This window comes from Pectinophora gossypiella, chromosome 2 (assembly GCF_024362695.1).
Source record: "Pectinophora gossypiella chromosome 2, ilPecGoss1.1, whole genome shotgun sequence".
Classification (NCBI taxonomy): Eukaryota; Metazoa; Arthropoda; class Insecta; order Lepidoptera; family Gelechiidae; genus Pectinophora; species Pectinophora gossypiella.
The window spans coordinates 10,566,621-10,582,409 of record NC_065405.1 but is presented as its reverse complement, the minus strand read 5'-3'; the positions used below and the strand labels follow the sequence as shown (position 1 = coordinate 10,582,409).

The following is a 15,789-nucleotide window of genomic DNA, read 5'->3' as shown; positions in this document are numbered from 1 at the left end:
CTAATGAAAGCAATTTTACAACTGGGATTAATTTGCTTATCAAAATGCAGTTGCTTGATAGGTTACGATACTCTCGTTTATTTAGCGATAAAACGGCAAGTTTAGTGGAAGGTAAAAGACGAAGGCATGTAGAGAAGTTGTTATGCGATAGCGTGTGCTGGTGTAACATAGACTAGTCTGGTATCGAGTGGGTTGATATAGTCGCCTCGCGTTTCTCCCTTCGGAAGTTCCGGTTGGCGAGAATGGAAATATTGGGAGGACCGTGGAACCGGACCGACTCTCACCCACTTTTCTATCTGGCTCTCGGCGTGAAAACCAACAATTCATGATCCGAGAACATTTGATGTCTACTATCAAAGTGTAAGCGGTAAATGAACACTCAAATTAGAGTGCCCGCTTTTACTTTATATTGTGGGGATAATAGGGAGCTATTTGCCACGAAATATTTAACAGCGAAACTAATATGAGAGCAATAGATATATTTTATAAATAAATGAGTACTTAAAACTTTAACGTAAAAAATTATACTAAGTATTTAATTATTGCTTAAGTACATGAAAAGAGTATAGAAATACGATCAAATAAGTGTGTCAATCTGTTAAATAGATGCAGCTGACCCACTGGCAAGCAAACACCGGTAGCGCAGGCGCATGCCTACATGCTAATACATCGATAGAACCCGTTGCGTATGGAAATTGAATGGAAGCGATCGACGCTAATGGTTTTCAAAAACATTTAGTTTTAATGTAACATTACAGAGAAATTACTCAGCAACATGGAGTAAAGATAAAGAAGTCGTTGTCGTAAAAGTAGTAGGCAATTAGGTTTATCGCGGTATCTTCACGCCTGAGATCATAAAGCATGGCGGAAAGATTTATATGCCGGTAGCGGTAGGATGCACGCAGCGGAAGAGAAAGTTGGTTTACGGGCTCAAGGACGAGGGCGGCGGGCGTCGGTCCCAATTGCGCAACACCGTGAGATAATCATAATAATTGATGCGCGCGCGCCGCCGCCGTGCCCTCCGCCGCCGGGCCACCAGTCCGCCACGCCACGCCGGGCGATCGTGACGAAACCACAACGCGGATGCCGATTTAAGGACGATGACTCCGCTGTCAGATGCCAGCCCATTATCTAAACCCGAGGGCATTGCTTTCACCGGTATTTCTTTGGGAACGGCGTACCTATCTAAAATCTATGGCACGTGGTGTCTCAATATAGGTACACGGAATCTCAGACGAACTGACATTGAGTCATCAATCAGTTTTACAACGTCATTACTTACGTCCGGAAGAGAGAACATTACCTAGTTACGTAACACATAATAAGTAGAAATGAACATAAAAACGTCTCTTTCTGAAGTTTATCTGTCGCGGTTCCATGTCCTTCGGAGCACTTTCACCGAGCGGCGCTAGCGCAGCGCACGAAATATGCTCACAACTGGATTGCATAACTATCGACGATCGCGTATAACGTAGATAATTGCCGAGAGAAAGTTATATATTTCGGCGTATGTGCAAGATATAGGAAACTAACGTGCGCATCCGTCTTTTAACGATTATTGTACAATTTTGATGATTAGACCAGTTTGAATTATATAGCTTTAACGCCTCTAAGCGCAGACATGCATCATGCAGTCAAAAGTGAGATTTTGTTACCAACTTCCTGTCTTAGAACATAGTTTTGGAAAGTTTGGTCGTTCATTCGCAGACATGTCAGGCAGCGTTTTAAATAAGTACTTATTGTAATTTGTATTTATCTTTGTAGCCCCAAGTGTTTAGACTGTGGGTCGTTGTGTGTAGTGGTGTTGGGTGTTCTCACAACGTTGCGAGCCGGGTGTCTATTAGTAATTTTCGTCCCATAGTTTTTAAACCAGACAATTTTAGACACAGTCCATTTATCATAAAATTTAGATTTCAAAGTACCTCCTTGTACACGGGCTGTTTGTCCCGCACAACACTCCAAAGCCAGTAGTAATAGATAAATGTAAATAAGTAGGATAGTGATTCTATTTTGTTAGTATCCCTCGGAAATCATCGCAGATCCGAATACACACGAATGCTAATTTCCATGTTCATTAATTATGAGACTTATCGTGTATCAGAATTTGAAATAAGAATTAGGTAAGTACTTTATTGTTATTTTGATTTGACTCCCGGGTGATTGTTGTTTTGATTTCATTCTCGGGTGAGTAACGAAATAGGAGCACTGTTCGGTCAGAGCACTAACATCAGTTAGTTTTATTAGCACACTGACTGAAAGCTTTCACATATATACATAAACCACGTCCGTAATCCCTGATGGGGTGGGCAGAGCCACAAGTAATCAAAGACAACTTGCAGCCACTGTTGTTACGATGTCGTAAGCAAAAACAAAATAAAACTATAATTACCTTATAAAACGAAAAATATTATCTCGGTGACATAAATTTGTGTGTGATCCAAGACTTGAAAACCTGAAACAATTAAAAGCGAAATTAAGATCACCATACGAGATAAGTGACGGTAATACATTTTCTCCATATAAAGAGAAAGTAACTTTAAATTAAATTAATCTCCTTATGTAACTGATGAAACTTTAAGAACAGTTACGTCATTACTTTCATGTGTGTTATACTTTGAGAAATATAAATTTAACAAGTTAAAGTAAGTTTGAAATAATAAAGAATAATTTTATTAATTAAATTATCACAAAATGTTCTGGAGACTTTTTAATAAATATATTAAAAATTTATTAAACTCAGTGATGATGTCTAAAGCATCATATTGTATTATAAGCTTGACTTGTAAAAAAACAATCTTCAATCAAAGAAATCCATGGGTCCAAATATATACATCTGTATAAAAACACCGTGAAGAATTCGTGATTCATCACTTATTAATATAACTTGTCTTGGCATGTCAATAAAAGCAAAAGTTCGTTGGCCTGGTTCCCCTGACACACTTAGATGGACAAGCGGTTTGGGGTACAATGCCAGAAGAATACTAAACTAACTATTGATATGCCAAATGCATGTCAACAACAATTTGTAAGAAGGATACCTATTTATGTATAAATTAAGTCGAAATAAATTATTTTGTCTATTGATTAAGTTTGTTATTGCGATTGATTCGGGCAATATTTCAGTAAGTAGGTATACGCAATCAGCACACTAAAACGCTTAGCAAATATAACATCTAAGTAAGTACTCATATCTAAACGACATACCCCTGTGAATTTACTTTATATTCAATAATATTTATAAAAGTTACAGATCGCAATTATGTTTGTATAATTATAACATTATTTCCTCAACATGTGAACGCTCTTCCAGACGATTTTCTCACTCCATGGAAAACGACGTTACGCTCTTAGATTATGACATCACAATACATCAAAATGAGCAACATTGTCTTTTAGTATTGTTGCCAGCGAAATCGTCCTTGTCACAATGGTAGACAATGAGCTATTTTCGCGATAAGCTACCTTCCCGTTGCTGGCGGAAACCGACGAAAGTGAAAGCATTTCTATGGGATTAGCAATTAGTTTACGACAGGTAGCACTTTACAGGTAATATAAACTGAGCATTTATAGGTGGATTTACGACATAAGTAGCAACTGAAATTCAAGTTTAATGATTAATTGATACATTTATTAGGGCGGTTGTCTTTGTTTATAAATGTGAGAGGGTTCTACGAAACATTGTCGATTTTATTAACTGTTAATAATTATAATATTTTAAAATATCGTGATATTTTATGTTATAAAAACATAAAATAAATAAAATGGTAGGTAGGTACGATTACAAAATTACTTTTGAGATAGTTTCTGACATGTGATGTATAGAGGTGGATACAGTATGGAGGTATGTGAAGGTACCTCTTCATACAAGTTGGAAGTGCAAGAAGAAAGTGGTGAAATCTTACGAGTGCCGCGAGAAATCTCCGCTGCAATAAATAATGCGCCAGTTCCGAACTAGCCCTTCGGCCTGAACTGGTTATATGACAACCAACTATTTTGACAGGAAATATTAGAACGATGCTAGCGATTGCCGACAAATAGATATTAAACGTCGAGAGATAATTAGACGTAGATTAACTTGTTCCGTTTATAAAACGATTAAAGAAAAACAACTGCGGCGACTGTAACGCCGTCTTAGCTGATAATTTATAAAGAGATTTGAGACAAGTATTGTTTAAAAAATATATAATACGTAAGGCTTCTTAATTGTGATAATAAAAGATATGACAGAAAGTTTACTAACTTACTTAATTACATTTATTACTAACGACAATAGAGACGCATGAGTGTAAAACGTTAAGCTTTGCTCATTATTTCCACTGTCCAGTCATATAAAAGCAATATAAACGTGTAATAAAATAATGTAGGCTCGTAGAGTGAATGGTAGGTGTAAATAGTTAAGCTCTCAGATAGAGATTTGAACTGATGAGATATGTCACTGGTTTTAAATGAGGTACCATAATCGTGTGATTCAATCTCGTCGCTGAGTATCCGTCTCTTTATGTCTCTTACGAGTATACTCATTTGGCGTAACATCAAACTTCACATCATAATTGGAGCACAATAATTTGATATACTTTCTCCATACCGACGTTTAAATTATTCATATAAATTCACACACACATTTATAAGTATAGTACGGCCACTATGCACTAATTAGTACTTTCTGTTTCTTTTTGAGAAATTTTGAAGACAATAGCTTATGTTACAAGCGGAACCACTTAGGTGGGTACAACTGTAATTATACATGCTAGCGCTACTGGTTTATTAATAGGTAATAGTTCTAATAAAATAACACTCACATCCCCGTCATTATCTCTTATTATTATTAGACCTACTTATCTTAAATTAGAAATTAGCACCTATGGGTACGCCACTCATTACGATCGGAAACCTCGTAGTCTTTTGACGACCCTTAACATAACATAGTATCGCGCCCGTAGTCCCGAAGGGGTAGAGCAGAGGTGCATAGTATTATACGAACACCTACACCTTGCCAGCTCTTGCATACAGAATTTTGTGTTTATGTTACCTACTTAATCAGTTATAAAATCGGATAGCCGTCATTGATTGCCGTTATCATACCATAGTTTATAACCAATTGGAGACTTTCGGCTGTAAGCTGATAGAACGTTGGAACCAAAGTGAAATCCATAAAATTTCCCTGGTTTTCCGCACATGCGGAGTATGTATGCGGGCAGTATCAGCTGATAGTTACATGCGGCATGCGGGCTGGTTTACTCTCTCATTTGTCTCTGATATTGCTTGTTACATTAAGTACTGCGATAAGCTATATACAAGCACTTTCTATACTTTATTTGTAAGTAGTAAGTAGTTTGTCGATTATGTTGTAAGTAACTAATATTTAATTATTTGATTAATGTTTTTTTGTCAGAAATTTCAATCGTCACTTCAAGGTCTTTCACAATTATTAACAAGTACTTATAAAATAATAATTCAGACAAGCAGTCGCTTCTGTAAAAAACCGGACCTGTCAAATCTAAAAAAAAAATGTTATGTAAGTGGACCCTGTGAAAAACGGGATAATGCTAGGGAGCTGATGAAAATAATAATTCAATAGACATATTACCATGTATTTTTGTAGAGGAAATAAAGATTTTACTTACTTATTTGGGACAATATAGACATAAGGAGCAATTTATATAAGTAGGTTAATTTATCTTTAGTGCAGTTTGCTCAATCATTATAGACGGCGATACGGCTCACCACCTATCACATTGGCCTAACAGAAAGCTCGGTGAGGTGTGGGTGCTCAGTTCATCTTGCGATGGATGTCTGACTACCGCAATTGGAAATAGTTGTGCGCTTATGTATAAAAACATAAACTGCCTATATACGTCCCACTGCTGGGCACAGGCCTCCCCTCAATCAACCGGAGGGGGTATGAAGCATACTCCACCACGCTGCTCCACTGCGGGTTGGTGGAGGTGTTTTACGGCTAATAGCCGGGACCAACGGCTTAACGTGCCCTCCGAAGCACGGAATCATTTTACTTTTTCGGACAATCAGGTGATTCAGGCCTGAAAAGTCCTTACCAAACAAAGGACTGTCTCACAAAGTGATTTCGACAATGTCCCCATCGGGAATCGAACCCGGACCTCCAGATCGTGAGCCTAACGCTCTAACCACTAGACCACGGAGGCTTATGTATAAGTTAAAACAAGCGAAATATTTAATTTATATGCATAGATGATTTTTAATCTGCATATTGGTGCGGCTAAATTGTTTATAACAAGCAATGGCCGTGGGCTACGATTGCTCGGCACAATCAATGGAAAGTTGGTCCATGGTCTGGCCACTATGTTCGCATAACCGCATTCCTCGACCTTCACATGTTAGAAGTAAATAATTACGTCAGATTTAGAAAAAGGAAATCGGAATGAATTGCCCGTTATAGTTAATGTAGTAAGTGTACCTATATGGTTTACTCTCTCAAGGAGCTTGATGGCGAAGCGGTTAACGCGCTCGGTCTGCGATTGTTGAAGTTAATCAACTTTCGCAAAGGCCGGTCATAGGATGGGTGACCACAAAAAAAAAGTTTTCATCTCGAGCTCCTCCGTGCTTCGGAAGGCACGTTAAGCCGTTGGTCCCGGCTGCATTAGCAGTCGTTAATAACCATCAATCCGCACTGGGCCCGCGTGATGGTTTAAGGCCCGATCTCCCCCTATCCATCCATAGGGAAGGCCCGTGCCCCTGCAGTGGGGACGTTAATGGGCTGGTGATGATGATGTGATTATAAGTTGTCTTTTGATAATTAGTGGCTGTGTTACCCCATTTGGAATTATGGGCATGAGTTTTGTATGTATGTAGGTATAATCTACAATAGTAGCAATACAAGTCTACAAGACATGCGTAAGCTGGCTAGATGTAGTTCAGAAATTTTAACCGTGTTTGCAAAGATGCTCGTGACTCGTTTCCCAAGAAAAAGAAAGACAGTCCCAGTTCTAACGCCCTGAGACAATACGATCTGATGTGCCCGCGCAGACAATGACACCGGCCGGCGACCAACGCGAGCGGTTTCACAGCTTTCCTCGTAATTAATATAATTGTACTTAAATGGGATTTACATTATCTTTTCGGGTGAATTTGTAATTTTTACGACTTTTTTTTAAGATCGTGAAGAGCCTAGCTAGCCACACAAGAAATAATTTCAATACGTTAGGGCCATTAACTAAGACTATTTTGTGTCTACGCATTGTAATGTGTACAGTAAACTGTAAAACAAATAAGAAAATAAAACTGCAAGATTTTATGGCTCGTCTTCACCGTGTAATAGAATATTTTACAGAATACGTATATGCATACATTCATAACTAATGCAGAGAAACCCCAATGGAGTGTGCGGACACAATCTTCAAGCTAATTTTACATATTTTTGTCTTAACACGTTGACAGTCCAGTGACCCATATACGGGTCACGACGGACTAGTTCCATACGTCCGTAACCCATACATGGGTTACTAAGGAACGACCAGTTACAATTCAATTCTTTATTCATAATAAATATTTATTATTCAGAATAGAATATAATAAATATTACATATTTAAAATAGTCAAGTAATATGCGGGACTTACAAGGAAGTCAAAACATTTTGTATGGGGACTGTCAACGTGTTAAAAATACATGTAACGGTCTTGGGATCGACTACCGGCGGGTCACAAAAATCACTTTGTGATCCCTAATTTAGTTATATTGCAGCTTGGTCGAAAGTAAGATGATCCATGCTTTGGCTGGTACGTTAAGCATTCGGTCCCAGTTACTATACTTAAGTAAATATTTAATGGTTGCATGAGCCTTTGTTTTGCCCTTATGCTCTAGAATTAGAAGGGTTAAGTAAGTTATGGGCAATGAATCAGTCGCTTCCTGCGGACGTATGTTACGTTACGAAACCTTGCACTAACCCCTGTTACCGGCTGTCTGACCCAAATTTGCGGCGCCTGCGCCACCTGACGCTATTATGCTATATACGCAATTTATGTATGCAGGCAACGAAAATATAATTTGATGTTAAAATTAAGTAATACTCTGGATACTCGTAGTAATAATACTTATACATTTCGCAGTGTCTAATCTAATAGTCTAAAGAGTGAATTGTGAGTTTGAAAAGGTTACTTATAAACTAGCAGAATATCCTTATAACCAAACTTTGAATAAGTACTCATTTTGTTATTTAATTTGTTCCATGCAAATGTACTCAATCTTTTATAATACATTTATCGTATCTGTATTGTTGTATATATTCATAATTTTAAAAAATCTGTTCTTCATCATATTTGCAGCAATTTATTTCTTTTTTCCTCTTTTCCTATTCAAAATAACGGATATTATCCGGTTACAATCAAAAGAACGATATGATGAATATTAGTTGATCGTTAATCAGTGAGACATGGGAGTGGAGGGGCTATGGACCTGACACACTGACTTGCTTTCCACCGTGCGCCGGCGTCGGCGCCGCAGCGATGCGACGACTCGCAATACCCTTACAATACTCGTTAAAAACCTATCACGTTGGTGTAACAGAAAACTCGGTGAGGTGTGAGCACTTAATTTATGTGCGATTTTTAATATATGAAGTAGTAATATTATATTTAAGTTATCCAAGAAGACTATGGTAAAAATTATGTCCAATCGAATCTGGGTCGAGTCCCAAGTAAAATACCTGTGTGAGGTACAGAATAAAATACTACAGCGCGGATAAAAAATGTGGACTTGTCAAAGAACGGTTTTAACAAATCAATCAGTGCCAGTTATTAATGGGATAGTAAATTTTTTTAAGTAAAACATACCTACTTAGGTAGTTTCTTGGTATTTGGTTCACATTTCAATATTTATAAATATTTTATAGGTATTTTAACTGCAACCTTTCTCAGTTGAGGCGATCTCAAAGTCTTCCTAGAACTCAGCTCAAAATCGGTATTCTTAGGGTGGTATTAATAAACTAATCTCAGCTGAGACTGCCCTCAAGATCATGCTCAAGTCCCTGTTTTTATATGAGAACTGTCACATTGACATGATCTTGAGGGCAGTCTCGAAGCTGAGATGGGTTTATTAATACCACTCTTAGACGGCGCCTTACCCTTAACTCGAGTTACTCTTAAACTTGAGAGTTACTCGAATACCTGTGCCATAACATCATTATTTTTTGTATTATTATGTTGGCAGTATGATATGCTCAAGTCCAAGGAGTACAGTCCTCAAGTTGAGGACGTAAATGTCAACTAAAAATGCCAAAATGCTCAGCTGAGGCCGAGTGGAGGAAGAGTCGAGTGTACATCTTAGAATAGTGTGAACCTGAATTATAAATATATGTATAAAGATTCGCACTGGACTTGTGACCACAATCGAACCTTATTGAAAATAACTTTTCGATCTTTGAGATACTTACACTTACAATCATCATCATCAGCCCATTAACGTCCCCACTGCTGGGGCACGGGCTTTCCCTGTGGATGGATAGGGAGAACGGGCCTTAAACCATCACGCGGGCCCAGTGCGGATTGATGGTTATTAACGACTGCTAATGCAGCCGGGACCAACGGCTTAACGTGCCTTCCGAAACACGGAGGAGCTCGAGATGAAAACTTTTTTTTTGTGTTCACCCATCCTATGACCAGCCATTGCGAAAGTTGCTTAACTTCAACAATCGCAGACCGAGCGCGTTTACCGCTGCGCCACCGAGCTCCTCAATATACTTACAATATTCTTTTTTAATAACTTCATTATGTAGTTATAAATGTACTAAGTGAGAAATGAGAAACTTAAAACTTGTGATCATTATGAAGAAAGCTAAAGTAGAAGTTACCAATTACAGTAAATGAACCGTGAACGTAAGAAGAAATATCAAATAAACATTAATTTTGATAGCTGCCCATAAATACCCTGCCCATACTTTCATAATCGTGTATAATTATTACAAAATAAATAACTGAAGGGTATTTTCGTTTAGCTAGCTTTAAACGTATTATACTTCGTACCTATTGAGAACTTTCACAACAATCGATTTAAATTAAGCAGACTTTTGTTAAAGCCTTTATAGAAAGTTCTTTATAAGTAATAGGTTTTATTATAGGTAGTTAAATGGATTATTTCATTCAATTGCATGTATGAACATAGCCTTATTAGAACTGTGTTCTGAACTGTACAAACATTTGACAGGTGCCACTTATAATAAAAAGACTCAAGATAGGGAGTGGGTAGGTACCATGTTACATGGATAGGTATGTACCCCCTCATAAAGTTATATAACAAACACCAAAACAGATCTTGTTCTTCTATCGTGTGGGTTGTCATTGTTACTATTGAGCCGTTAAAGGCCCTTGACATGGCTCATGTAACGACTAGTTACGTACATCAGTAAGTAGTAATCGGGACCAACGGCTTAACGTGCCTACTGAAGCACGTCTATCAAGCACATCTTTGTTCCGGACAATATGGTGATCTGCCAGTAATGTCCGAACCAAACTAGGGACCACCCTGGAATTTGTTGTGATATGTCCCCACCGGGAATCGAACCCGGGACTTCCGGATGTCAACCACTGGACTACAGAGGTCGTCAACCAAAACAGATAACATTAGCAATTGTCACTTTCTCTTTCAGTGTATAGGTTTAATGTTTGCGATATAAACTCGAATATAACGGAAAAAGCGCGGTGAAAGCTTTAATGAGTGACCAGTTTTAATTTCCGTCAAGACGACTTAAAAATTTTAAAAGAACTGGGTGCAAATTAGATGCGGCATATGTCATTATACGACATGAAGTATGTTATTATGCTGGAGATTTACGAGTCGCGTTCAAATTAGTCCAGGGTTGAAGTCAAGACCGGTAGCCCAAATTAGGGACTTAAATATACTCATTAACAGTCTTCTAAAAAAAAAAGTTTTCATCTCGAGCTCCTCCGTGCTTCGGAAGGCACGTTGGTCCCGGCTGCATTAGCAGTCGTTAATAACCACCAATCCGCACTGGGCCCGCGTGGTGGTTTAAGGCCTGATCTCCCTATCCATCCATAGGGAAGGCCCGTGCCCTAGCAGTGGGGACGTTAATGGGCTGGTGATGATGAACAGTCTTCTGCTTGAATTCTTCGGTTAATAACCCGATGTAGTACAGTTAATTAATAGCTGCAAAGAAATACCAGCTTTGATTGGTAATGACGTACAGAAGGTAGCTATACTTGTAATACCTATAATTCCGAAATTAAAATTGAAAACGTATAAAAAAAGGACAGATTTCATGTCTCCAATACTCAACGGAATATCAATGGGCACTCTATGAGGGAGTTTCCAGGCTACGTTCGCCAAAAACAATGTAGATGGCGTTGTACAAATGTACAGCTTTAACGCGATAATTACCTATTTTCTCATTACTCGGCTTCATAATTAATCCAAAAATTGGGATTATGCTTGCAATTCCTTGTCGTAGGCTTAGGAATCCTTCATTGCTCCACATCCCTCGCTATCACACGAACTTTAGAAAGAACAGCTTTTTACTGAGATGTTCCATATTATTTAATAGGCTTGGTCATAACTTGAATTTGGACCTATTTGCTGGCAGCATTCAAGGTGCTAAAAAAGCACTTGTTAGAGACTTCGTTTCCTCTATTGTTTAGATATTTCTATTTTTAAGGTTTTTTCCATATGGTCTTAGAAACGTAATGTAAATTGTGTTTTCTTTCAATCTGTGGAAGCTTGTTAATAGCTTTTAGATATTAAGTTAGCATGTAACTTTGTAAATTTAGCTGTAAGCTCCCCAAATAAAATAAATAAATAATAATAAAATACAATGTAATGGCAGAAGCTTATATAAAAATAATTGTTACTTGATATTTGGATCTCATTATGTATAGAATTATGTTGCTGCCTATATTGCATCTTTATTTTGATCAGAATAATAATGTGTGGAAGATGTAATTGTGCCTGGGTATAATAAAAAGGGTCATCATTTATACCCAAAAACAAAGATAAAAGATACATATGTCTGTTATCCATGAAATTGAAGGTTAAACGAAGGAAAATCTGTACAGCGCCATTTATATTGTTTTTGAGAAACGTAGTTTTGAAAGTCCCTCATTGCAAGAGTGGCGTGCAATAAAGAAGATGCTAGACTTCACTAAACGAAAGAAAATACCTATTCCGTGATATGTTTTAGTATTTTTTGGTTTAGATACCTACAAGTACCTACTAAATAGTACAGTAGTAGGTATTTCTATTGGCAGAACATATTTTTGCAAGTGTAGCCGTATCATTAAACGTTTTCTTCAGAATCATACGCTGGATTGACGTGCGCCGCAGGTGGTTTTATATTATCATCACCAACATAAAAACCGACGCATTATCTTCTTGTCATTGCTGGTAACAGGTCTAAGTGAATAACGTGAAATCTGCCGCTTGCAATTTCTCTTGAAATTTCTGAAAGTGCGAAAATACTCACACGTTTGAGTATTTTACAGAATTACAATATTTGTTTAGAAGCATAATTTGTGGTGTACAGTCATGAGCAATATCATATACCCACTTTAGAACCCTGACGCACTATCATATTTGACATTTAATGAGACTTAAGGTTTAATTTGACAAAAAAGTTGATGTGACGTGGTTTCAAAATGTGATGAATGATGATGTGATCCAGCCGATTTCGGCTATGGCGTCTGCTTCAACTCCGACGTTCATGTGGTCGCAAGTGGCTCATGTAACCAATCTTATGGGAAAAGATCCTCGCACATAGCGGGAATGTCAGCACACAGTATTAGTACTCGTGGCCGTACTTTTAAGACATCAGGCTAATTCTTCTTCTTTGCGAGTCGATGGCGATTGATAATATGCATATGCCCGATATAACCACATAGCGCGTGGTAGGAACCTAATAATATTTTCTATTTTTTTTTATGTTGGTCACCTGATGAACTAAGTAACCATACCTCACTGAGCTTTCAGGTATACGTCATCACGTATAACGGAGAGCTCAGTGAGGTATGGTTACTTAGTTCATCTTCTGATGAATGTACCTCTTGACTACCCCAATTGGGATATAGTCGTAAGCTTACGTTATATTATTATGTTCATTATGAATAGTTTAGTTAGGACGTTACAGGCTGATCACCTGATTCTCTGAAAGTAAGATGATCCGTACTTCGGCAGGCACGTTAAGCCGTTGGTCCTGGTTACTACTTACTGTAAGTTAGTAGTCGTCACATTAGTCATGTCAGGGGCCTTTGGCGGTTCACTAATGAACCTGATATTCTCCTCACAACCAACACGATAGATTTATTTTCTGAATTCGATAGCGGTTTTATGCGTCTTCAACTTAAAACTATTAGGTAATTATTAAGCAATCTCTGTGAACAAAAATGCCCAAGCCGTTTGTTTTTTCAATGTTTTGTTTTCAAAATCACGTAGGTACATTGTCAAGTGAGTTTTAGGTGTAATTTGGTGCACAACAGAACAGGTGTTGCAATCACCCAATCTAGAGATGTTAGAGAACCGTGACGTTACAACACAGCAACAATGGGAGTCCTCTGAATGCATGTTGCAAAACCCATGCAACTGTTTTAGTAGTTCACGACTTCACTCGAACATCCGAGAGATAAGGATAATGCAAGCCGCTCGCTGTAACTCGTACTGCTGCGATTACTCAATACTGAAAGCGTACATGATAAGGCTTTCAAGTGAAGTCGGTAAAGAGGTAATTTTGAACGTGAGTCTTGTGGCACGCAATTAAATTGCATTTTCAAGTAATAAACAATTATGGAGACTCTATTCTAAATTATTCTATAAATTTATAGGGAAACGTTTGGCGTTCACCTCGTAACACCGAGATTTCCAGACACAGATTTTAAAAGAAAACTCGGGGTGAATATTAAATTGGAGCAAGGCATTTTTGTTATTTACTTAACACCGTAATTTTATATCATTACTCATTACGTAACCATTTTATGGTGAATATAAAAGTTTGACTTTTAGTTACTGAAATAGACATGTGATTAAAATCTTTAAGTACCTTATACTAGCCTACATTATGAAGTATAAACGGAGATAATTCCGCAACATGCAAATGTGTCTTGCAAATGGTAAATGACAGCATGGGGACCGATCGTCGATAAACACACATAAATTACCTCCTAACGACATAGACAACTGTCGGTTGATTGAAATATTTATTACGACCTATTTGCTTCCATTTCACATATTAAAGTAAACGAGAAACCCGGCAGGTACACTATAAAACGCGAGGTGTGTGACGCTTGCCCTACTTTCCTTACACACGCGGCGCATCAACGGATGCCCCAACTACACCCGTGGATCTTACAAGTAGCAAAATAAAGTACACTTTTGTTTGTGATACAAAAGCTGTCAGGTAAAAAGCGTTGAGCACTGAGCACATGCAAATACGGCGGTAAAACATCCGCGTTATTGAAAGATAAATTCGTCCGCGAGTGAAAGTGAAATTATGCAACTTTCTACAAGAGCGAGGTTCGGGATAAGCCGAGTGTTTGTAATTGTTGGCGTATAATGACGTCTATTTTAGTCGGTTATTACAAGTTTATAGTGTCATGTAATTTAATTAAACTGTCCCGTACAAGTTACAAGTGCAAACATAAAAGTTATTACATAATATAATCATTGTGTTCTCAGTAATCATATGACCGAGTCATCTATGTTGTAAATATACTGTTACCACTTAATTAATTTTGTATTAAGTACAGTGCTAAAATTAATATCGTAATCGTTGATATTTTTCTCAAGACAAATTAATTAACTAGGTGAATATTATTAACTTTCTGAAGCTTTCTTTTGTGAATGGTCAGACATTTCTAGGTAACTGTATTTTTACAGCTTTTCAAGTATGTTTTCAGTCATGAAAACTGTTTCGAACTGAAGTCTCAAAAGCTGACACGTGCGTTTGTTACTTTAACTTTACATTCCTGATATCATATTTAAATAAATATTTCAGAAATATTTGCTTTAGTACCTAAGACAATATAACTTCAAAATCAACTGAAAAGTTCAGACACTTTCATAACAGTTTGCCGATTTTGCTGAAGACGTTTAATTCTAGTATGCTTTCATACCACTAAACTTATATTTGCATATGTCCTCAGATCTATCTCACACACACAAAACACAAACCATAACTTGAAAATCACAAAATCCTTGTACCTTTTCAGGTGGGATCCGGGATGACGAAACAGTTTCAGGATAACTCGGCAGCTACCGATCACTGTTCCAGTTAATGTTCACACAATCACTGATTATCCTGTCACAGTTTGGTGTCCTAGTCCCAGTGTCCTAGTGATGTCACTTTCGTTTGCGCGTGCGCGTCTGCGCGTGGTGTCGTCGCGGTCGAGGAGCGCACTGGTCGCGCCCGCCGGCGCACTCGGCGTTTTATACGCGTGAAAGTTGCGCACTTCCAACTTCCAAAGCTATCCCGGATCGGATGCGGATTCGGTTTTGAAATCCTTCCGTTGCGTTGATGTCATCAAGGAGTGACTAACGTTGCGTGTCTCGGAATGCGTAACTAAGCCGTTTTGGAAGACGTCCGTGTTTCTATTTCCATAAAAATCGGATTTGAAGAGAAGAGAATACTTTCGTCGGTGGACGGAAATTTTGTCATAGATGAAAGATTATGTTTTTGGACGTAATAATAATGCTCTCAGTTTAGAAGAACACAATACGATAACTAAGTAGTGTAGGACTTACAGCATATTGTTTAGTGGAAATTTGATATGATGTTGTTGTCTTTTTTTTTGTGTGTGGCGCCCTTTTATAATATTTCTATT

At 37.8% G+C, this 15,789-nt stretch overlaps 1 protein-coding gene across 1 annotated transcript in view; it reads right to left on the bottom strand.

Annotated features, from left to right (window-relative positions):
- LOC126374967 (cuticlin-4) overlaps positions 1 to 15,349 on the bottom strand; it is a 42,534-nt gene extending 27,185 nt beyond the window's left edge. The window contains exons 1-2 of the mRNA XM_050021771.1: positions 15,170 to 15,349; positions 2,390 to 2,452 (exon numbers count right to left, since the gene is read on the bottom strand). The gene's annotated coding sequence lies outside the window, so the exon portion shown is untranslated. The remainder of the gene's footprint in view (positions 1 to 2,389; positions 2,453 to 15,169) is intronic.
- Positions 15,350 to 15,789: the final 440 nt, after the last annotated feature.